We start from the raw sequence: 19,366 nt of genomic DNA, 5'->3' as shown, positions 1-19,366 counted from the left end.
CAAATTAAGAATTAGGAATTGTGATGCGAACGCTCCCAAAGGGTCAGAGGTTCCATGGTGTAATGGTTAGCACTCTGGACTCTGAATCCAGCGATCCGAGTTCAAATCTCGGTGGGACCTACTCTTAGTGTTTCCTTCTGCCAATCTTTCAAGGTATGTTTTTGGGACGCCAAACATCAACTGAGTGAACAGCGATTGCCCGCTTGGTATCAGAGATTCGCTATGTATTGCAAGCGTGGCTAAACTAACAAGAAAGAGCCCTCGCGGCACAACGTAGACCGCATCGTTCACAAGCAAGGAAGCAAACTGAAGTTTGGTGTCATGTAGGGCGCGCTTTCTAAGAAACTTGTACAATCAAAAGAATTTTGAAGGTAGCATTTGCTAATTGTGGTGGTGAAACTTGGCAATGTCTCCTGTGAAGCCATTTTTGTTGTTCCAACAAATCTATTTTAGGCGTCCAATGTAGGTCCGAACTTCTCCGACCGTGACCGTGACCGCCGCGTGTTTCTTTTATGCCGAAATAGCTCAGTTGGGAGAGCGTTAGACTGAAGATCTAAAGGTCCCTGGTTCGATCCCGGGTTTCGGCAGACTCAGAGACCTGACTTTGCATTAGGTTTTTAACGGCTGACAATTCAATGTCTCGCATTGTTTTTTGGAATGGTTACCTTGAGCTACTGCAATGCCCTTCATTCTGAGTGTCTTCCAGTGAAAATCTATACAATCATCAATTAGACAGAGTTCTGCTCTCTCGAGTTCACTCGGGTCCCGCTCCTCTCAAGATTCCCCCCTCGTGCTCTGACAGAGATCATCCCTGTCACGGACACCTGGAGTGACCGTCTTGGGGCTTTGGTTGGGAAAGCGAAAAAGCTTCTCCGCGGTTCCATGGTGTAATGGTTAGCACTCTGGACTTTGAATCCAGTGATCCGAGTTCAAATCTCGGTGGAACCTAATGTTTGACGCATGTGAACCTAGCCTTTCGTGACTGCCCTCTGTTATATGAAAATGGAAAAAGGTATAATAGGCCAAACCACAGGGATGTAACCACGTTGAGGAACCGAACTGATGTCAGAGAGTAGAGTCCTTAATTCTGTGAATACTAAACAAACATGTCTTTCTGGCCATCGACGTCTGCATTTCTGCAATTTTGATCACTTGCCTGCATACAGCGTTCGAGCCGAAATAGCTCAGTTGGGAGAGCGTTAGACTGAAAATCTAAAGGTCCCTGGTTCGATCCCGGGTTTCGGCAAGCGGAGCTTTGGATCCTCCAAAGCGTCCTTGTGAAGGAGGTTTTTTCCATGTTGTCAGACATCATGCCTACTTGCATCACAAGTTCCTGGCTCACTGTTAGTGTCAACAAGAATGAAATTGACCAAAGTGGAAGCAGCTCACTCATATATAGCTGTAAATCTTTACAATAACACTCCTGTCAGTTTTCGCTCCTCAGTCGTACTCTCAGTGGCTGACGCTTGCAGAGGTTCCATGGTGTAACGGTTAGCACTCTGGACTCTGAATCCAGCGATCCGAGTTCAAATCTCGGTGGGACCTGCTGCTCGGTTTCCTTTGCTAAAGTCTCAGAGCAGCTGCCTTAACCACGTGACGGAGCAATCCTGTTAACACCCGCTGATCTGGGCCGAATTGTAATTCTGTTAAAACGTTTCCACCCACATGCAAGGGAACCTTCTCTACAGAGTGTGAAGTGCTGGAATCTTGCGCTAAAATGCAAACTTGTGCTTCATTTCATACAATTCCCACTTTGTGATATTTGGTTCCTCTCAAGACGTTTTACTCCTCGTGAACGGAGTAATTAAATCTTACCCATTGTTGCCGCAGCTTGCAAATTAAGAATTAGGAATTGTGATGCGAACGCTCCCAAAGGGTCAGAGGTTCCATGGTGTAATGGTTAGCACTCTGGACTCTGAATCAAGCGATCCGAGTTCAAATCTCGGTGGGACCTACTCTTAGTGTTTCCTTCTGCCAATCTTTCAAGGTATGTTTTTGGGACGCCAAACATCAACTGAGTGAACAGCGATTGCCCGCTTGGTATCAGAGATTCGCTATGTATTGCAAGCGTGGCTAAACTAACAAGAAAGAGCCCTCGCGGCACAACGTAGACCGCATCGTTCACAAGCAAGGAAGCAAACTGAAGTTTGGTGTCATGTAGGGCGCGCTTTCTAAGAAACTTGTACAATCAAAAGAATTTTGAAGGTAGCATTTGCTAATTGTGGTGGTGAAACTTGGCAATGTCTCCTGTGAAGCCATTTTTGTTGTTCCAACAAATCTATTTTAGGCGTCCAATGTAGGTCCGAACTTCTCCGACCGTGACCGTGACCGCCGCGTGTTTCTTTTATGCCGAAATAGCTCAGTTGGGAGAGCGTTAGACTGAAGATCTAAAGGTCCCTGGTTCGATCCCGGGTTTCGGCAGACTCAGAGACCTGACTTTGCATAAGGTTTTTAACGGCTGACAATTCAATGTCTCGCATTGTTTTTTGGAATGGTTACCTTGAGCTACTGCAATGCCCTTCATTCTGAGTGTCTTCCAGTGAAAATCTATACAATCATCAATTAGACAGAGTTCTGCTCTCTCGAGTTCACTCGGGTCCCGCTCCTCTCAAGATTCCCCCCTCGTGCTCTGACAGAGATCATCCCTGTCACGGACACCTGGAGTGACCGTCTTGGGGCTTTGGTTGGGAAAGCGAAAAAGCTTCTCAGCGGTTCCATGGTGTAATGGTTAGCACTCTGGACTTTGAATCCAGTGATCCGAGTTCAAATCTCGGTGGAACCTAGTGTTTGATGCATGTGAACCTAGCCTTTCGTGACTGCCCTCTGTTATATGAAAAAGGTATAATAGGCCAAACCACAGGGATGTAACCACGTTGAGGAACCGAACTGATGTCAGAGAGTAGAGTCCTTAATTCTGTGAATACTAAACAAACCTGTCTTTCTGGCCATCGACGTCTGCATTTCTGCAATTTTGATCACTTGCCTGCATACAGCGTTCGAGCCGAAATAGCTCAGTTGGGAGAGCGTTAGACTGAAGATCTAAAGGTCCCTGGTTCGATCCCGGGTTTCGGCAAGCGGAGCTTCGGATCCTCCAAAGCGTCCTTGTGAAGGAGGTTTTTTCCATGTTGTCAGACATCATGCCTACTTGCATCACAAGTTCCTGGCTCACTGTTAGTGTCAACAAGAATGAAATTGACCAAAGTGGAAGCAGCTCACTCATATATAGCTGTAAATCTTTACAATAACACTCCTGTCAGTTTTCGCTCCTCAGTCGTACTCTCAGTGGCTGACGCTTGCAGAGGTTCCATGGTGTAACGGTTAGCACTCTGGACTCTGAATCCAGCGATCCGAGTTCAAATCTCGGTGGGACCTGCTGCTCGGTTTCCTTTGCTAGAGTCTCGGAGCAGCTGCCTTAACCGCGTGACGGAGCAATCCTGTTAACACCCGCTGATCTGGGCCGAATTGTAATTCTGTTAAAACGTTTCCACCCACATGCAAGGGAACCTTCTCTACAGAGTGTGAAGTGCTGGAATCTTGCGCTAAAATGCAAACTTGTGCTTCATTTCATACAATTCCCACTTTGTGATATTTGGTTCCTCTCAAGACGTTTTACTCCTCGTGAACGGAGTAATTAAATCTTACCCATTGTTGCCGCAGCTTGCAAATTAAGAATTAGGAATTGTGATGCGAACGCTCCCGAGGGGTCAGAGGTTCCATGGTGTAATGGTTAGCACTCTGGACTCTGAATCCAGCGATCCGAGTTCAAATCTCGGTGGGACCTACTCTTAGTGTTTCCTTCTGCCAATCTTTCAAGGTATGTTTTTGGGACGCCAAACATCAACTGAGTGAACAGCGATTGCCCGCTTGGTATCAGAGATTCGCTATGTATTGCAAGCGTGGCTAAACTAACAAGAAAGAGCCCTCGCGGCACAACGTAGACCGCATCGTTCACAAGCAAGGAAGCAAACTGAAGTTTGGTGTCATGTAGGGCGCGCTTTCTAAGAAACTTGTACAATCAAAAGAATTTTGAAGGTAGCATTTGCTAATTGTGGTGGTGAAACTTGGCAATGTCTCCTGTGAAGCCATTTTTGTTGTTCCAACAAATCTATTTTAGGCGTCCAATGTAGGTCCGAACTTCTCCGACCGTGACCGTGACCGCCGCGTGTTTCTTTTATGCCGAAATAGCTCAGTTGGGCGAGCGTTAGACTGAAGATCTAAAGGTCCCTGGTTCGATCCTGGGTTTCGGCAGACTCAGAGACCTGACTTTGCATTAGGTTTTTAACGGCTGACAATTCAATGTCTCGCATTGTTTTTTGGAATGGTTACCTTGAGCTACTGCAATGCCCTTCATTCTGAGTGTCTTCCAGTGAAAATCTATACAATCATCAATTAGACAGAGTTCTGCTCTCTCGAGTTCACTCGGGTCCCGCTCCTCTCAAGATTCCCCCCTCGTGCTCTGACAGAGATCATCCCTGTCACGGACACCTGGAGTGACCGTCTTGGGGCTTTGGTTGGGAAAGCGAAAAAGCTTCTCAGCGGTTCCATGGTGTAATGGTTAGCACTCTGGACTTTGAGTCCAGTGATCCGAGTTCAAATCTCGGTGGAACCTAATGTTTGACGCATGTGAACCTAGCATTTCGTGACTGCCCTCTGTTATATGAAAATGGAAAAAGGTATAATAGGCCAAACCACAGGGATGTAACCACGTTGAGGAACCGAACTGATGTCAGAGAGTAGAGTCCTTAATTCTGTGAATACTAAACAAACCTGTCTTTCTGGCCATCGACGTCTGCATTTCTGCAATTTTGATCGCTTGCCTGCGTACGGCGTTCGAGCCGAAATAGCTCAGTTGGGAGAGCGTTAGACTGAAGATCTAAAGGTCCCTGGTTCGATCCCGGGTTTCGGCAAGCGGAGCTTCGGATTCTCCAAAGCGTCCTTGTGAAGGAGGTTTTTTCCATGTTGTCAGACATCATGCCTACTTGCATCACAAGTTCCTGGCTCACTGTTAGTGTCAACAAGAATGAAATTGACCAAAGTGGAAGCAGCTCACTCATATATAGCTGTAAATCTTTACAATAACACTCCTGTCAGTTTTCGCTCCTCAGTCGTACTCTCAGTGGCTGACGCTTGCAGAGGTTCCTTGGTGTAACGGTTAGCACTCTGGACTCTGAATCCAGCGATCCGAGTTCAAATCTCGGTGGGACCTGCTGCTCGGTTTCCTTTGCTAGAGTCTCGGAGCAGCTGCCTTAACCGCGTGACGGAGCAATCCTGTTAACACCCGCTGATCTGGGCCGAATTGTAATTCTGTTAAAACGTTTCCACCCACATGCAAGGGAACCTTCTCTACAGAGTGTGAAGTGCTGGAATCTTGCGCTAAAATGCAAACTTGTGCTTCATTTCATACAATTCCCACTTTGTGATATTTGGTTCCTCTCAAGACGTTTTACTCCTCGTGAACGGAGTAATTAAATCTTACCCATTGTTGCCGCAGCTTGCAAATTAAGAATTAGGAATTGTGATGCGAACGCTCCCGAAGGGCCAGAGGTTCCATGGTGTAATGGTTAGCACTCTGGACTCTGAATCCAGCGATCCGAGTTCAAATCTCGGTGGGACCTACTCTTAGTGTTTCCTTCTGCCAATCTTTCAAGGTATGTTTTTGGGACGCCAAACATCAACTGAGTGAACAGCCATTGCCCGCTTGGTATCAGAGATTCGCTATGTATTGCAAGCGTGGCTAAACTAACAAGAAAGAGCCCTCGCGGCACAACGTAGACCGCATCGTTCACAAGCAAGGAAGCAAACTGAAGTTTGGTGTCATGTAGGGCGCGCTTTCTAAGAAACTTGTACAATCAAAAGAATTTTGAAGGTAGCATTTGCTAATTGTGGTGGTGAAACTTGGCAATGTCTCCTGTGAAGCCATTTTTGTTGTTCCAACAAATCTACTTTAGGCGTCCAATGTAGGTCCGAACTTCTCCGACCGTGACCGTGACCGCCGCGTGTTTCTTTTATGCCGAAATAGCTCAGTTGGGAGAGCGTTAGACTGAAGATCTAAAGGTCCCTGGTTCGATCCCGGGTTTCGGCAGACTCAGAGACCTGACTTTGCATTAGGTTTTTAACGGCTGACAATTCAATGTCTCGCATTGTTTTTTGGAATGGTTACCTTGAGCTACTGCAATGCCCTTCATTCTGAGTGTCTTCCAGTGAAAATCTATACAATCATCAATTAGACAGAGTTCTGCTCTCTCGAGTTCACTCGGGTCCCGCTCCTCTCAAGATTCCCCCCTCGTGCTCTGACAGAGATCATCCCTGTCACGGACACCTGGAGTGACCGTCTTGGGGCTTTGGTTGGGAAAGCGAAAAAGCTTTTCAGCGGTTCCATGGTGTAATGGTTAGCACTCTGGACTTTGAATCCAGTGATCCGAGTTCAAATCTCGGTGGAACCTAGTGTTTGATGCATGTGAACCTAGCCTTTCGTGACTGCCCTCTGTTATATGAAAATGGAAAAAGGTATAATAGGCCAAACCACAGGGATGTAACCACGTTGAGGAACCGAACTGATGTCAGAGAGTAGAGTCCTTAATTCTGTGAATACTAAACAAACCAGTCTTTCTGGCCATCGACGTCTGCATTTCTGCAATTTTGATCACTTGCCTGCGTACGGCGTTCGAGCCGAAATAGCTCAGTTGGGAGAGCGTTAGACTGAAGATCTAAAGGTCCCTGGTTCGATCCCGGGTTTCAGCAAGCGGAGCTTCGGATCCTCCAAAGCGTCCTTGTGAAGGAGGTTTTTTCCATGTTGTCAGACATCATGCCTACTTGCATCACAAGTTCCTGGCTCACTGTTAGTGTCAACAAGAATGAAATTGACCAAAGTGGAACCAGCTCACTCATATATAGCTGTAAATCTTTACAATAACACTCCTGTCAGTTTTCGCTCCTCAGTCGTACTCTCAGTGGCTGACGCTTGCAGAGGTTCCTTGGTGTAACGGTTAGCACTCTGGACTCTGAATCCAGCGATCCGAGTTCAAATCTCGGTGGGACCTGCTGCTCGGTTTCCTTTGCTAGAGTCTCGGAGCAGCTGCCTTAACCGCGTGACGGAGCAATCCTGTTAACACCCGCTGATCTGGGCCGAATTGTAATTCTGTTAAAACGTTTCCACCCACATGCAAGGGAACCTTCTCTACAGAGTGTGAAGTGCTGGAATCTTGCGCTAAAATGCAAACTTGTGCTTCATTTCATACAATTCCCACTTTGTGATATTTGGTTCCTCTCAAGACGTTTTACTCCTCGTGAACGGAGTAATTAAATCTTACCCATTGTTGCCGCAGCTTGCAAATTAAGAATTAGGAATTGTGATGCGAACGCTCCCGAAGGGTCAGAGGTTCCATGGTGTAATGGTTAGCACTCTGGACTCTGAATCCAGCGATCCGAGTTCAAATCTCGGTGGGACCTACTCTTAGTGTTTCCTTCTGCCAATCTTTCAAGGTATGTTTTTGGGACGCCAAACATCAACTGAGTGAACAGCGATTGCCCGCTTGGTATCAGAGATTCGCTATGTATTGCAAGCGTGGCTAAACTAACAAGAAAGAGCCCTCGCGGCACAACGTAGACCGCATCGTTCACAAGCAAGGAAGCAAACTGAAGTTTGGTGTCATGTAGGGCGCGCTTTCTAAGAAACTTGTACAATCAAAAGAATTTTGAAGGTAGCATTTGCTAATTGTGGTGGTGAAACTTGGCAATGTCTCCTGTGAAGCCATTTTTGTTGTTCCAACAAATCTACTTTAGGCGTCCAATGTAGGTCCGAACTTCTCCGACCGTGACCGTGACCGCCGCGTGTTTCTTTTATGCCGAAATAGCTCAGTTGGGAGAGCGTTAGACTGAAGATCTAAAGGTCCCTGGTTCGATCCCGGGTTTCGGCAGACTCAGAGACCTGACTTTGCATTAGGTTTTTAACGGCTGACAATTCAATGTCTCGCATTGTTTTTTGGAATGGTTACCTTGAGCTACTGCAATGCCCTTCATTCTGAGTGTCTTCCAGTGAAAATCTATACAATCATCAATTAGACAGAGTTCTGCTCTCTCGAGTTCACTCGGGTCCCGCTCCTCTCAAGATTCCCCCCTCGTGCTCTGACAGAGATCATCCCTGTCACGGACACCTGGAGTGACCGTCTTGGGGCTTTGGTTGGGAAAGCGAAAAAGCTTCTCAGCGGTTCCATGGTGTAATGGTTAGCACTCTGGACTTTGAATCCAGTGATCCGAGTTCAAATCTCGGTGGAACCTAGTGTTTGATGCATGTGAACCTAGCCTTTCGTGACTGCCCTCTGTTATATCATCATCATCATCATCATTCTCTTCTCCGCTTCTCCATTTCAGGGTCGCGGTGGCAACAGGGCGAGCAAAGAAGCCCAGACGTCTCTGTCCCTTGCAACATCCACCAATTCCTCCTGGGGGAACCCAAGGCGTTCCCAGGACAGCTGGGAGATATAATCCCTCCAGCGTGTCCTGGGTCTACCCCGGGGTCTCCTTCCAGTTGGACGTGCCTGGTATACCTCCAGTGGGAGGCGTCCAGGAGGCATCCTGATCAAATGCCCAAACCACCTCAACTGACTTCTCTCAATGCGAAGGAGCAGCGACTCTACTCCGAGCTCCTCCCTAGTCACTGAGCTCCTCACCCGATCACGGAGAGTACGCCCAGCGACCCGTCGGAGAAAGCTCATTTCGGCCGCTTGTATCCGCGATCTTGTTCTTTCGGTCATTACCCAGAGCTCATGACCATAGGTGAGAGTGGGAACATAGACTGACCGGTAAATTGAGAGCTTTGCTTTATGGCTCAGCTCTCTCTTCACCACAACGGTGCGGTACAGTGACCGCATTACTGCAGACGCTGCACCTATCCTACGGTCAATCTCACCATCCCTCTTCCCATCACTCGTGAACAAGAACCCGAGATACTTGAACTCCTTCACTTGGGGCAGGTTCTCACCCCTTACCTGAAGGATGGAAAAAGGTATAATAGGCCAAACCACAGGGATGTAACCACGTTGAGGAACCGAACTGATGTCAGAGAGTAGAGTCCTTAATTCTGTGAATACTAAACAAACCTGTCTTTCTGGCCATCGACGTCTGCATTTCTGCAATTTTGATCACTTGCCTGCATATGGCGTTCGAGCCGAAATAGCTCAGTTGGGAGAGCGTTAGACTGAAGATCTAAAGGTCCCTGGTTCGATCCCGGGTTTCGGCAAGCGGAGCTTCGGATCCTCCAAAGCGTCCTTGTGAAGGAGGTTTTTTCCATGTTGTCAGACATCATGCCTATTTGCATCACAAGTTCCTGGCTCACTGTTAGTGTCAACAAGAATGAAATTGACCAAAGTGGAAGCAGCTCACTCATATATAGCTGTAAATCTTTACATTAACACTCCTGTCAGTTTTCGCTCCTCAGTCGTACTCTCAGTGGCTGACGCTTGCAGAGGTTCCATGGTGTAACGGTTAGCACTCTGGACTCTGAATCCAGCGATCCGAGTTCAAATCTCGGTGGGACCTGCTGCTCGGTTTCCTTTGCTAGAGTCTCGGAGCAGCTGCCTTAACCGCGTGACGGAGCAATCCTGTTAACACCCGCTGATCTGGGCCGAATTGTAATTCTGTTAAAACGTTTCCACCCACATGCAAGGGAACCTTCTCTACAGAGTGTGAAGTGCTGGAATCTTGCGCTAAAATGCAAACTTGTGCTTCATTTCATACAATTCCCACTTTGTGATATTTGGTTCCTCTCAAGACGTTTTACTCCTCGTGAACGGAGTAATTAAATCTTACCCATTGTTGCCGCAGCTTGCAAATTAAGAATTAGGAATTGTGATGCGAACGCTCCCGAAGGGTCAGAGGTTCCATGGTGTAATGGTTAGCACTCTGGACTCTGAATCCAGCGATCCGAGTTCAAATCTCGGTGGGACTTACTCTTAGTGTTTCCTTCTGCCAATCTTTCAAGGTATGTTTTTGGGACGCCAAACATCAACTGAGTGAACAGCGATTGCCCGCTTGGTATCAGAGATTCGCTATGTATTGCAAGCGTGGCTAAACTAACAAGAAAGAGCCCTCGCGGCACAACGTAGACCGCATCGTTCACAAGCAAGGAAGCAAACTGAAGTTTGGTGTCATGTAGGGCGCGCTTTCTAAGAAACTTGTACAATCAAAAGAATTTTGAAGGTAGCATTTGCTAATTGTGGTGGTGAAACTTGGCAATGTCTCCTGTGAAGCCATTTTTGTTGTTCCAACAAATCTACTTTAGGCGTCCAATGTAGGTCCGAACTTCTCCGACCGTGACCGTGACCGCCGCGTGTTTCTTTTATGCTGAAATAGCTCAGTTGGGAGAGCGTTAGACTGAAGATCTAAAGATCCCGGGTTTCGGCAGACTCAGAGACCTGATTTTGCATTAGGTTTTTAACGGCTGACAATTCAATGTCTCGCATTGTTTTTTGGAATGGTTACCTTGAGCTACTGCAATGCCCTTCATTCTGAGTGTCTTCCAGTGAAAATCTATACAATCATCAATTAGACAGAGTTCTGCTCTCTCGAGTTCACTCGGGTCCCGCTCCTCTCAAGATTCCCCCCTCGTGCTCTGACAGAGATCATCCCTGTCACGGACACCTGGAGTGACCGTCTTGGGGCTTTGGTTGGGAAAGCGAAAAAGCTTCTCAGCGGTTCCATGGTGTAATGGTTAGCACTCTGGACTTTGAATCCAGTGATCCGAGTTCAAATCTCGGTGGAACCTAGTGTTTGATGCATGTGAACCTAGCCTTTCGTGACTGCCCTCTGTTATATGAAAATGGAAAAAGGTGTAATAGGCCAAACCACAGGGATGTAACCACGTTGAGGAACCGAACTGATGTCAGAGAGTAGAGTCCTTAATTCTGTGAATACTAAACAAACCTGTCTTTCTGGCCATCGACGTCTGCATTTCTGCAATTTTGATCACTTGCCTGCGTACGGCGTTCGAGCCGAAATAGCTCAGTTGGGAGAGCGTTAGACTGAAGATCTAAAGGTCCCTGGTTCGATCCCGGGTTTCGGCAAGCGGATCTTCGGATCCTCCAAAGCGTCCTTGTGAAGGAGGTTTTTTCCATGTTGTCAGACATCATGCCTACTTGCATCACAAGTTCCTGGCTCACTGTTAGTGTCAACAAGAATGAAATTGACCAAAGTGGAAGCAGCTCACTCATATATAGCTGTAAATCTTTACAATAACACTCCTGTCAGTTTTCGCTCCTCAGTCGTACTCTCAGTGGCTGACGCTTGCAGAGGTTCCTTGGTGTAACGGTTAGCACTCTGGACTCTGAATCCAGCGATCCGAGTTCAAATCTCGGTGGGACCTGCTGCTCGGTTTCCTTTGCTAGAGTCTCGGAGCAGCTGCCTTAACCGCGTGACGGAGCAATCCTGTTAACACCCGCTGATCTGGGCCGAATTGTAATTCTGTTAAAACGTTTCCACCCACATGCAAGGGAACCTTCTCTACAGAGTGTGAAGTGCTGGAATCTTGCGCTAAAATGCAAACTTGTGCTTCATTTCATACAATTCCCACTTTGTGATATTTGGTTCCTCTCAAGACGTTTTACTCCTCGTGAACGGAGTAATTAAATCTTACCCATTGTTGCCGCAGCTTGCAAATTAAGAATTAGGAATTGTGATGCGAACGCTCCCGAAGGGTCAGAGGTTCCATGGTGTAATGGTTAGCACTCTGGACTCTGAATCCAGCGATCCGAGTTCAAATCTCGGTGGGACCTACTCTTAGTGTTTCCTTCTGCCAATCTTTCAAGGTATGTTTTTGGGACGCCAAACATCAACTGAGTGAACAGCGATTGCCCGCTTGGTATCAGAGATTCGCTATGTATTGCAAGCGTGGCTAAACTAACAAGAAAGAGCCCTCGCGGCACAACGTAGACCGCATCGTTCACAAGCAAGGAAGCAAACTGAAGTTTGGTGTCATGTAGGGCGCGCTTTCTAAGAAACTTGTACAATCAAAAGAATTTTGAAGGTAGCATTTGCTAATTGTGGTGGTGAAACTTGGCAATGTCTCCTGTGAAGCCATTTTTGTTGTTCCAACAAATCTACTTTAGGCGTCCAATGTAGGTCCGAACTTCTCCGACCGTGACCGTGACCGCCGCGTGTTTCTTTTATGCCGAAATAGCTCAGTTGGGAGAGCGTTAGACTGAAGATCTAAAGGTCCCTGGTTCGATCCCGGGTTTCGGCAGACTCAGAGACCTGACTTTGCATTAGGTTTTTAACGGCTGACAATTCAATGTCTCGCATTGTTTTTTGGAATGGTTACCTTGAGCTACTGCAATGCCCTTCATTCTGAGTGTCTTCCAGTGAAAATCTATACAATCATCAATTAGACAGAGTTCTGCTCTCTCGAGTTCACTCGGGTCCCGCTCCTCTCAAGATTCCCCCCTCGTGCTCTGACAGAGATCATCCCTGTCACGGACACCTGGAGTGACCGTCTTGGGGCTTTGGTTGGGAAAGCGAAAAAGCTTCTCAGCGGTTCCATGGTGTAATGGTTAGCACTCTGGACTTTGAATCCAGTGATCCGAGTTCAAATCTCGGTGGAACCTAGTGTTTGATGCATGTGAACCTAGCCTTTCGTGACTGCCCTCTGTTATATGAAAATGGAAAAAGGTATAATAGGCCAAACCACAGGGATGTAACCACGTTGAGGAACCGAACTGATGTCAGAGAGTAGAGTCCTTAATTCTGTGAATACTAAACAAACCTGTCTTTCTGGCCATCGACGTCTGCATTTCTGCAATTTTGATCACTTGCCTGCGTACGGAGTTCGAGCCGAAATAGCTCAGTTGGGAGAGCGTTAGACTGAAGATCTAAAGGTCCCTGGTTCGATCCCGGGTTTCGGCAAGTGGAGCTTCGGATCCTCCAAAGCGTCCTTGTGAAGGAGGTTTTTTCCATGTTGTCAGACATCATGCCTACTTGCATCACAAGTTCCTGGCTCACTGTTAGTGTCAACAAGAATGAAATTGACCAAAGTGGAAGCAGCTCACTCATATATAGCTGTAAATCTTTACAATAACACTCCTGTCAGTTTTCGCTCCTCAGTCGTACTCTCAGTGGCTGACGCTTGCAGAGGTTCCTTGGTGTAACGGTTAGCACTCTGCACTCTGAATCCAGCGATCCGAGTTCAAATCTCGGTGGGACCTGCTGCTCGGTTTCCTTTGCTAGAGTCTCGGAGCAGCTGCCTTAACCGCGTGACGGAGCAATCCTGTTAACACCCGCTGATCTGGGCCGAATTGTAATTCTGTTAAAACGTTTCCACCCACATGCAAGGGAACCTTCTCTACAGAGTGTGAAGTGCTGGAATCTTGCGCTAAAATGCAAACTTGTGCTTCATTTCATACAATTCCCACTTTGTGATATTTGGTTCCTCTCAAGACGTTTTACTCCTCGTGAACGGAGTAATTAAATCTTACCCATTGTTGCCGCAGCTTGCAAATTAAGAATTAGGAATTGTGATGCGAACGCTCCCGAAGGGTCAGAGGTTCCATGGTGTAATGGTTAGCACTCTGGACTCTGAATCCAGCGATCCGAGGTCAAATCTCGGTGGGACCTACTCTTAGTGTTTCCTTCTGCCAATCTTTCAAGGTATGTTTTTGGGACGCCAAACATCAACTGAGTGAACAGCGATTGCCCGCTTGGTATCAGAGATTCGCTATGTATTGCAAGCGTGGCTAAACTAACAAGAAAGAGCCCTCGCGGCACAACGTAGACCGCATCGTTCACAAGCAAGGAAGCAAACTGAAGTTTGGTGTCATGTAGGGCGCGCTTTCTAAGAAACTTGTACAATCAAAAGAATTTTGAAGGTAGCATTTGCTAATTGTGGTGGTGAAACTTGGCAATGTCTCCTGTGAAGCCATTTTTGTTGTTCCAACAAATCTACTTTAGGCGTCCAATGTAGGTCCGAACTTCTCCGACCGTGACCGTGACCGCCGCGTGTTTCTTTTATGCTGAAATAGCTCAGTTGGGAGAGCGTTAGACTGAAGATCTAAAGATCCCGGGTTTCGGCAGACTCAGAGACCTGATTTTGCATTAGGTTTTTAACGGCTGACAATTCAATGTCTCGCATTGTTTTTTGGAATGGTTACCTTGAGCTACTGCAATGCCCTTCATTCTGAGTGTCTTCCAGTGAAAATCTATACAATCATCAATTAGACAGAGTTCTGCTCTCTCGAGTTCACTCGGGTCCCGCTCCTCTCAAGATTCCCCCCTCGTGCTCTGACAGAGATCATCCCTGTCACGGACACCTGGAGTGACCGTCTTGGGGCTTTGGTTGGGAAAGCGAAAAAGCTTCTCAGCGGTTCCATGGTGTAATGGTTAGCACTCTGGACTTTGAATCCAGTGATCCGAGTTCAAATCTCGGTGGAACCTAGTGTTTGATGCATGTGAACCTAGCCTTTCGTGACTGCCCTCTGTTATATGAAAATGGAAAAAGGTGTAATAGGCCAAACCACAGGGATGTAACCACGTTGAGGAACCGAACTGATGTCAGAGAGTAGAGTCCTTAATTCTGTGAATACTAAACAAACCTGTCTTTCTGGCCATCGACGTCTGCATTTCTGCAATTTTGATCACTTGCCTGCGTACGGCGTTCGAGCCGAAATAGCTCAGTTGGGAGAGCGTTAGACTGAAGATCTAAAGGTCCCTGGTTCGATCCCGGGTTTCGGCAAGCGGATCTTCGGATCCTCCAAAGCGTCCTTGTGAAGGAGGTTTTTTCCATGTTGTCAGACATCATGCCTACTTGCATCACAAGTTCCTGGCTCACTGTTAGTGTCAACAAGAATGAAATTGACCAAAGTGGAAGCAGCTCACTCATATATAGCTGTAAATCTTTACAATAACACTCCTGTCAGTTTTCGCTCCTCAGTCGTACTCTCAGTGGCTGACGCTTGCAGAGGTTCCTTGGTGTAACGGTTAGCACTCTGGACTCTGAATCCAGCGATCCGAGTTCAAATCTCGGTGGGACCTGCTGCTCGGTTTCCTTTGCTAGAGTCTCGGAGCAGCTGCCTTAACCGCGTGACGGAGCAATCCTGTTAACACCCGCTGATCTGGGCCGAATTGTAATTCTGTTAAAACGTTTCCACCCACATGCAAGGGAACCTTCTCTACAGAGTGTGAAGTGCTGGAATCTTGCGCTAAAATGCAAACTTGTGCTTCATTTCATACAATTCCCACTTTGTGATATTTGGTTCCTCTCAAGACGTTTTACTCCTCGTGAACGGAGTAATTAAATCTTACCCATTGTTGCCGCAGCTTGCAAATTAAGAATTAGGAATTGTGATGCGAACGCTCCCGAAGGGTCAGAGGTTCCATGGTGTAATGGTTAGCACTCTGGACTCTGAATCCAGCGATCCGAGTTCAAATCTCGGTGGGACCTACTCTTAGTGTTTCCTTCTGCCAATCTTTCAAGGTATGTTTTTGGGACGCCAAACATCAACTGAGTGAACAGCGATTGCCCGCTTGGTATCAGAGATTCGCTATGTATTGCAAGCGTGGCTAAACTAACAAGAAAGAGCCCTCGCGGCACAACGTAGACCGCATCGTTCACAAGCAAGGAAGCAAACTGAAGTTTGGTGTCATGTAGGGCGCGCTTTCTAAGAAACTTGTACAATCAAAAGAATTTTGAAGGTAGCATTTGCTAATTGTGGTGGTGAAACTTGGCAATGTCTCCTGTGAAGCCATTTTTGTTGTTCCAACAAATCTACTTTAGGCGTCCAATGTAGGTCCGAACTTCTCCGACCGTGACCGTGACCGCCGCGTGTTTCTTTTATGCCGAAATAGCTCAGTTGGGAGAGCGTTAGACTGAAGATCTAAAGGTCCCTGGTTCGATCCCGGGTTTCGGCAGACTCAGAGACCTGACTTTGCATTAGGTTTTTAACGGCTGACAATTCAATGTCTCGCATTGTTTTTTGGAATGGTTACCTTGAGCTACTGCAATGCCCTTCATTCTGAGTGTCTTCCAGTGAAAATCTATACAATCATCAATTAGACAGAGTTCTGCTCTCTCGAGTTCACTCGGGTCCCGCTCCTCTCAAGATTCCCCCCTCGTGCTCTGACAGAGATCATCCCTGTCACGGACACCTGGATTGACCGTCTTGGGGCTTTGGTTGGGAAAGCGAAAAAGCTTCTCAGCGGTTCCATGGTGTAATGGTTAGCACTCTGGACTTTGAATCCAGTGATCCGAGTTCAAATCTCGGTGGAACCTAGTGTTTGATGCATGTGAACCTAGCCTTTCGTGACTGCCCTCTGTTATATGGAAAAAGGTATAATAGGCCAAACCACAGGGATGTAACCACGTTGAGGAACCGAACTGATGTCAGAGAGTAGAGTCCTTAATTCTGTGAATACTAAACAAACCTGTCTTTCTGGCCATCGACGTCTGCATTTCTGCAATTTTGATCACTTGCCTGCGTACGGAGTTCGAGCCGAAATAGCTCAGTTGGGAGAGCGTTAGACTGAAGATCTAAAGGTCCCTGGTTCGATCCCGGGTTTCGGCAAGCGGAGCTTCGGATCCTCCAAAGCGTCCTTGTGAAGGAGGTTTTTTCCATGTTGTCAGACATCATGCCTACTTGCATCACAAGTTCCTGGCTCACTGTTAGTGTCAACAAGAATGAAATTGACCAAAGTGGAAGCAGCTCACTCATATATAGCTGTAAATCTTTACAATAACACTCCTGTCAGTTTTCGCTCCTCAGTCGTACTCTCAGTGGCTGACGCTTGCAGAGGTTCCTTGGTGTAACGGTTAGCACTCTGCACTCTGAATCCAGCGATCCGAGTTCAAATCTCGGTGGGACCTGCTGCTCGGTTTCCTTTGCTAGAGTCTCGGAGCAGCTGCCTTAACCGCGTGACGGAGCAATCCTGTTAACACCCGCTGATCTGGGCCGAATTGTAATTCTGTTAAAACATTTCCACCCACATGCAAGGGAACCTTCTCTACAGAGTGTGAAGTGCTGGAATCTTGCGCTAAAATGCAAACTTGTGCTTCATTTCATACAATTCCCACTTTGTGATATTTGGTTCCTCTCAAGACGTTTTACTCCTCGTGAACGGAGTAATTAAATCTTACCCATTGTTGCCGCAGCTTGCAAATTAAGAATTAGGAATTGTGATGCGAACGCTCCCGAAGGGTCAGAGGTTCCATGGTGTAATGGTTAGCACTCTGGACTCTGAATCCAGCGATCCGAGGTCAAATCTCGGTGGGACCTACTCTTAGTGTTTCCTTCTGCCAATCTTTCAAGGTATGTTTTTGGGACGCCAAACATCAACTGAGTGAACAGCGATTGCCCGCTTGGTATCAGAGATTCGCTATGTATTGCAAGCGTGGCTAAACTAACAAGAAAGAGCCCTCGCGGCACAACGTAGACCGCATCGTTCACAAGCAAGGAAGCAAACTGAAGTTTGGTGTCATGTAGGGCGCGCTTTCTAAGAAACTTGTACAATCAAAAGAATTTTGAAGGTAGCATTTGCTAATTGTGGTGGTGAAACTTGGCAATGTCTCCTGTGAAGCCATTTTTGTTGTTCCAACAAATCTACTTTAGGCGTCCAATGTAGGTCCGAACTTCTCCGACCGTGACCGTGACCGCCGCGTGTTTCTTTTATGCCGAAATAGCTCAGTTGGGAGAGCGTTAGACTGAAGATCTAAAGGTCCCTGGTTCGATCCCGGGTTTCGGCAGACTCAGAGACCTGACTTTGCATTAGGTTTTTAACGGCTGACAATTCAATGTCTCGCATTGTTTTTTGGAATGGTTACCTTGAGCTACTGCAATGCCCTTCATTCTGAGTGTCTTCCAGTGAAAATCTATACAATCATCAATTAGACAGAGTTCTGCTCTCTCGAGTTCACTCGGGTCCCGCTCCTCTCAAGATTCCCCCCTCGTGCTCTGACAGAGATCATCCCTGTCACGGACACCTGGAGTGACCGTCTTGGGGCTTTGGTTGGGAAAGCGAAAAAGCTTCTCAGCGGTTCCATGGTGTAATGGTTAGCACTCTGGACTTTGAATCCAGTGATCCGAGTTCAAATCTCGGTGGAACCTAGTGTTTGATGCATGTGAACCTAGCCTTTCGTGACTGCCCTCTGTTATATGAAAATGGAAAAAGGTATAATAGGCCAAACCACAGGGATGTAACCACGTTGAGGAACCGAACTGATGTCAGAGAGTAGAGTCCTTAATTCTGTGAATACTAAACAAACCTGTCTTTCTGGCCATCGACGTCTGCATTTCTGCAATTTTGATCACTTGCCTGCGTACGGAGTTCGAGCCGAAATAGCTCAGTTGGGAGAGCGTTAGACTGAAGATCTAAAGGTCCCTGGTTCGATCCCGGGTTTCGGCAAGTGGAGCTTCGGATCCTCCAAAGCGTCCTTGTGAAGGAGGTTTTTTCCATGTTGTCAGACATCATGCCTACTTGCATCACAAGTTCCTGGCTCACTGTTAGTGTCAACAAGAATGAAATTGACCAAAGTGGAAGCAGCTCACTCATATATAGCTGTAAATCTTTACAATAACACTCCTGTCAGTTTTCGCTCCTCAGTCGTACTCTCAGTGGCTGACGCTTGCAGAGGTTCCTTGGTGTAACGGTTAGCACTCTGCACTCTGAATCCAGCGATCCGAGTTCAAATCTCGGTGGGACCTGCTGCTCGGTTTCCTTTGCTAGAGTCTCGGAGCAGCTGCCTTAACCGCGTGACGGAGCAATCCTGTTAACACCCGCTGATCTGGGCCGAATTGTAATTCTGTTAAAACGTTTCCACCCACATGCAAGGGAACCTTCTCTACAGAGTGTGAAGTGCTGGAATCTTGCGCTAAAATGCAAACTTGTGCTTCATTTCATACAATTCCCACTTTGTGATATTTGGTTCCTCTCAAGACGTTTTACTCCTCGTGAACGGAGTAATTAAATCTTACCCATTGTTGCCGCAGCTTGCAAATTAAGAATTAGGAATTGTGATGCGAACGCTCCCGAAGGGTCAGAGGTTCCATGGTGTAATGGTTAGCACTCTGGACTCTGAATCCAGCGATCCGAGGTCAAATCTCGGTGGGACCTACTCTTAGTGTTTCCTTCTGCCAATCTTTCAAGGTATGTTTTTGGGACGCCAAACATCAACTGAGTGAACAGCGATTGCCCGCTTGGTATCAGAGATTCGCTATGTATTGCAAGCGTGGCTAAACTAACAAGAAAGAGCCCTCGCGGCACAACGTAGACCGCATCGTTCACAAGCAAGGAAGCAAACTGAAGTTTGGTGTCATGTAGGGCGCGCTTTCTAAGAAACTTGTACAATCAAAAGAATTTTGAAGGTAGCATTTGCTAATTGTGGTGGTGAAAC

The 19,366-nt window shown here is 47.0% G+C and overlaps 37 non-coding genes across 37 annotated transcripts; all 37 read left to right on the top strand.

Annotated features, from left to right (window-relative positions):
- The first annotated feature begins 48 nt into the window (after positions 1-48).
- Positions 49-120, top strand: trnaq-cug (transfer RNA glutamine (anticodon CUG)). Its single transcript has one exon. It is a non-coding gene; the product is annotated as a tRNA-Gln (tRNA).
- Positions 121-514: 394 nt separating this feature from the next.
- Positions 515-587, top strand: trnaf-gaa (transfer RNA phenylalanine (anticodon GAA)). The gene has a single exon. It is a non-coding gene; the product is annotated as a tRNA-Phe (tRNA).
- A 289-nt stretch (positions 588-876) lies between these two features.
- On the top strand, positions 877-948 carry trnaq-uug (transfer RNA glutamine (anticodon UUG)). The gene has a single exon. It is a non-coding gene; the product is annotated as a tRNA-Gln (tRNA).
- Positions 949-1,173: 225 nt separating this feature from the next.
- On the top strand, positions 1,174-1,246 carry trnaf-gaa (transfer RNA phenylalanine (anticodon GAA)). Its single transcript has one exon. It is a non-coding gene; the product is annotated as a tRNA-Phe (tRNA).
- A 227-nt stretch (positions 1,247-1,473) lies between these two features.
- trnaq-cug (transfer RNA glutamine (anticodon CUG)) lies at positions 1,474-1,545 on the top strand. Its single transcript has one exon. It is a non-coding gene; the product is annotated as a tRNA-Gln (tRNA).
- A 337-nt stretch (positions 1,546-1,882) lies between these two features.
- On the top strand, positions 1,883-1,954 carry trnaq-cug (transfer RNA glutamine (anticodon CUG)). Its single transcript has one exon. It is a non-coding gene; the product is annotated as a tRNA-Gln (tRNA).
- A 394-nt stretch (positions 1,955-2,348) lies between these two features.
- Positions 2,349-2,421, top strand: trnaf-gaa (transfer RNA phenylalanine (anticodon GAA)). The gene has a single exon. It is a non-coding gene; the product is annotated as a tRNA-Phe (tRNA).
- Positions 2,422-2,710: 289 nt separating this feature from the next.
- Positions 2,711-2,782, top strand: trnaq-uug (transfer RNA glutamine (anticodon UUG)). The gene has a single exon. It is a non-coding gene; the product is annotated as a tRNA-Gln (tRNA).
- Positions 2,783-3,000: 218 nt separating this feature from the next.
- trnaf-gaa (transfer RNA phenylalanine (anticodon GAA)) lies at positions 3,001-3,073 on the top strand. Its single transcript has one exon. It is a non-coding gene; the product is annotated as a tRNA-Phe (tRNA).
- A 227-nt stretch (positions 3,074-3,300) lies between these two features.
- On the top strand, positions 3,301-3,372 carry trnaq-cug (transfer RNA glutamine (anticodon CUG)). Its single transcript has one exon. It is a non-coding gene; the product is annotated as a tRNA-Gln (tRNA).
- Positions 3,373-3,709: 337 nt separating this feature from the next.
- On the top strand, positions 3,710-3,781 carry trnaq-cug (transfer RNA glutamine (anticodon CUG)). Its single transcript has one exon. It is a non-coding gene; the product is annotated as a tRNA-Gln (tRNA).
- A 756-nt stretch (positions 3,782-4,537) lies between these two features.
- trnaq-uug (transfer RNA glutamine (anticodon UUG)) lies at positions 4,538-4,609 on the top strand. Its single transcript has one exon. It is a non-coding gene; the product is annotated as a tRNA-Gln (tRNA).
- Positions 4,610-4,834: 225 nt separating this feature from the next.
- Positions 4,835-4,907, top strand: trnaf-gaa (transfer RNA phenylalanine (anticodon GAA)). Its single transcript has one exon. It is a non-coding gene; the product is annotated as a tRNA-Phe (tRNA).
- Positions 4,908-5,543: 636 nt separating this feature from the next.
- Positions 5,544-5,615, top strand: trnaq-cug (transfer RNA glutamine (anticodon CUG)). The gene has a single exon. It is a non-coding gene; the product is annotated as a tRNA-Gln (tRNA).
- A 394-nt stretch (positions 5,616-6,009) lies between these two features.
- trnaf-gaa (transfer RNA phenylalanine (anticodon GAA)) lies at positions 6,010-6,082 on the top strand. The gene has a single exon. It is a non-coding gene; the product is annotated as a tRNA-Phe (tRNA).
- Positions 6,083-6,371: 289 nt separating this feature from the next.
- trnaq-uug (transfer RNA glutamine (anticodon UUG)) lies at positions 6,372-6,443 on the top strand. Its single transcript has one exon. It is a non-coding gene; the product is annotated as a tRNA-Gln (tRNA).
- Positions 6,444-7,377: 934 nt separating this feature from the next.
- On the top strand, positions 7,378-7,449 carry trnaq-cug (transfer RNA glutamine (anticodon CUG)). Its single transcript has one exon. It is a non-coding gene; the product is annotated as a tRNA-Gln (tRNA).
- A 394-nt stretch (positions 7,450-7,843) lies between these two features.
- Positions 7,844-7,916, top strand: trnaf-gaa (transfer RNA phenylalanine (anticodon GAA)). The gene has a single exon. It is a non-coding gene; the product is annotated as a tRNA-Phe (tRNA).
- A 289-nt stretch (positions 7,917-8,205) lies between these two features.
- On the top strand, positions 8,206-8,277 carry trnaq-uug (transfer RNA glutamine (anticodon UUG)). The gene has a single exon. It is a non-coding gene; the product is annotated as a tRNA-Gln (tRNA).
- Positions 8,278-9,165: 888 nt separating this feature from the next.
- Positions 9,166-9,238, top strand: trnaf-gaa (transfer RNA phenylalanine (anticodon GAA)). Its single transcript has one exon. It is a non-coding gene; the product is annotated as a tRNA-Phe (tRNA).
- Positions 9,239-9,465: 227 nt separating this feature from the next.
- On the top strand, positions 9,466-9,537 carry trnaq-cug (transfer RNA glutamine (anticodon CUG)). Its single transcript has one exon. It is a non-coding gene; the product is annotated as a tRNA-Gln (tRNA).
- Positions 9,538-9,874: 337 nt separating this feature from the next.
- Positions 9,875-9,946, top strand: trnaq-cug (transfer RNA glutamine (anticodon CUG)). The gene has a single exon. It is a non-coding gene; the product is annotated as a tRNA-Gln (tRNA).
- Positions 9,947-10,690: 744 nt separating this feature from the next.
- trnaq-uug (transfer RNA glutamine (anticodon UUG)) lies at positions 10,691-10,762 on the top strand. Its single transcript has one exon. It is a non-coding gene; the product is annotated as a tRNA-Gln (tRNA).
- A 225-nt stretch (positions 10,763-10,987) lies between these two features.
- On the top strand, positions 10,988-11,060 carry trnaf-gaa (transfer RNA phenylalanine (anticodon GAA)). The gene has a single exon. It is a non-coding gene; the product is annotated as a tRNA-Phe (tRNA).
- Positions 11,061-11,696: 636 nt separating this feature from the next.
- Positions 11,697-11,768, top strand: trnaq-cug (transfer RNA glutamine (anticodon CUG)). The gene has a single exon. It is a non-coding gene; the product is annotated as a tRNA-Gln (tRNA).
- Positions 11,769-12,162: 394 nt separating this feature from the next.
- trnaf-gaa (transfer RNA phenylalanine (anticodon GAA)) lies at positions 12,163-12,235 on the top strand. The gene has a single exon. It is a non-coding gene; the product is annotated as a tRNA-Phe (tRNA).
- Positions 12,236-12,524: 289 nt separating this feature from the next.
- trnaq-uug (transfer RNA glutamine (anticodon UUG)) lies at positions 12,525-12,596 on the top strand. The gene has a single exon. It is a non-coding gene; the product is annotated as a tRNA-Gln (tRNA).
- A 225-nt stretch (positions 12,597-12,821) lies between these two features.
- Positions 12,822-12,894, top strand: trnaf-gaa (transfer RNA phenylalanine (anticodon GAA)). The gene has a single exon. It is a non-coding gene; the product is annotated as a tRNA-Phe (tRNA).
- A 1,452-nt stretch (positions 12,895-14,346) lies between these two features.
- trnaq-uug (transfer RNA glutamine (anticodon UUG)) lies at positions 14,347-14,418 on the top strand. Its single transcript has one exon. It is a non-coding gene; the product is annotated as a tRNA-Gln (tRNA).
- Positions 14,419-14,643: 225 nt separating this feature from the next.
- trnaf-gaa (transfer RNA phenylalanine (anticodon GAA)) lies at positions 14,644-14,716 on the top strand. The gene has a single exon. It is a non-coding gene; the product is annotated as a tRNA-Phe (tRNA).
- A 636-nt stretch (positions 14,717-15,352) lies between these two features.
- On the top strand, positions 15,353-15,424 carry trnaq-cug (transfer RNA glutamine (anticodon CUG)). Its single transcript has one exon. It is a non-coding gene; the product is annotated as a tRNA-Gln (tRNA).
- A 394-nt stretch (positions 15,425-15,818) lies between these two features.
- On the top strand, positions 15,819-15,891 carry trnaf-gaa (transfer RNA phenylalanine (anticodon GAA)). Its single transcript has one exon. It is a non-coding gene; the product is annotated as a tRNA-Phe (tRNA).
- Positions 15,892-16,180: 289 nt separating this feature from the next.
- Positions 16,181-16,252, top strand: trnaq-uug (transfer RNA glutamine (anticodon UUG)). Its single transcript has one exon. It is a non-coding gene; the product is annotated as a tRNA-Gln (tRNA).
- Positions 16,253-16,471: 219 nt separating this feature from the next.
- Positions 16,472-16,544, top strand: trnaf-gaa (transfer RNA phenylalanine (anticodon GAA)). The gene has a single exon. It is a non-coding gene; the product is annotated as a tRNA-Phe (tRNA).
- Positions 16,545-17,646: 1,102 nt separating this feature from the next.
- On the top strand, positions 17,647-17,719 carry trnaf-gaa (transfer RNA phenylalanine (anticodon GAA)). The gene has a single exon. It is a non-coding gene; the product is annotated as a tRNA-Phe (tRNA).
- A 289-nt stretch (positions 17,720-18,008) lies between these two features.
- trnaq-uug (transfer RNA glutamine (anticodon UUG)) lies at positions 18,009-18,080 on the top strand. The gene has a single exon. It is a non-coding gene; the product is annotated as a tRNA-Gln (tRNA).
- Positions 18,081-18,305: 225 nt separating this feature from the next.
- trnaf-gaa (transfer RNA phenylalanine (anticodon GAA)) lies at positions 18,306-18,378 on the top strand. Its single transcript has one exon. It is a non-coding gene; the product is annotated as a tRNA-Phe (tRNA).
- The last annotated feature ends 988 nt before the right edge of the window (positions 18,379-19,366 follow it).

Source organism: Hoplias malabaricus, chromosome 2 (genome assembly GCF_029633855.1).
Source record: "Hoplias malabaricus isolate fHopMal1 chromosome 2, fHopMal1.hap1, whole genome shotgun sequence".
Taxonomy (NCBI): Eukaryota; Metazoa; Chordata; class Actinopteri; order Characiformes; family Erythrinidae; genus Hoplias; species Hoplias malabaricus.
Note: the sequence above shows the minus strand (reverse complement) of the source record. Positions and strands in the feature narration are given on the sequence as shown.